This window comes from Cephus cinctus, unplaced genomic scaffold, assembly GCF_000341935.2.
Source record: "Cephus cinctus unplaced genomic scaffold, Ccin1 Ccin1_scaffold0537, whole genome shotgun sequence".
Taxonomy (NCBI): domain Eukaryota; kingdom Metazoa; phylum Arthropoda; class Insecta; order Hymenoptera; family Cephidae; genus Cephus; species Cephus cinctus.
This window is the reverse complement of record NW_014333196.1, coordinates 90,975-91,505: the sequence shown is the minus strand read 5'-3', so window position 1 is coordinate 91,505 and position 531 is coordinate 90,975.

The window sequence follows — 531 nt, the reverse complement described above, 5'->3', positions numbered from 1 at the left end:
CTTGCTAATTTTCCATAAATTAGTTCGAATGGAGTGAAACCTGTAGCTTCATGAGTACTGGTATTAGAGGAAAACATAGCCATTTCCAACCATATAATAATGACCTTAAGTCAAATATGTCGTGTGGTGAATCGTCACTATCTTCTAACCATAGATCGTCTAATTCTTTCCTCATGCGTGCTCGATATACTCTTCTTAGTAGCTGTCTTTCTAATCTTAATATTTCCCGTAACTGTTCTCTTAAGTCGAACATTTCCTGGGCTAATTGTTCCCACACTTCTTCTTGTTTAATTAAATCCCAGTGGGAACTTGCTAATTTTCCATAAATTAGTTCGAATGGAGTGAAACCTGTAGCTTCATGAGTACTGGTATTATAGGAAAACATAGCCATTTCCAACCATATATCCCAATTCTCCTTTTCGCTCACATAATGTTTCAGATATTCAGCTAATACGTGATGAGATCTTTCTAAAGATCCATTTGATTGAGGATGAAATGCTGTTGTCTTTAATTTTTTAATTCGGAATCTTG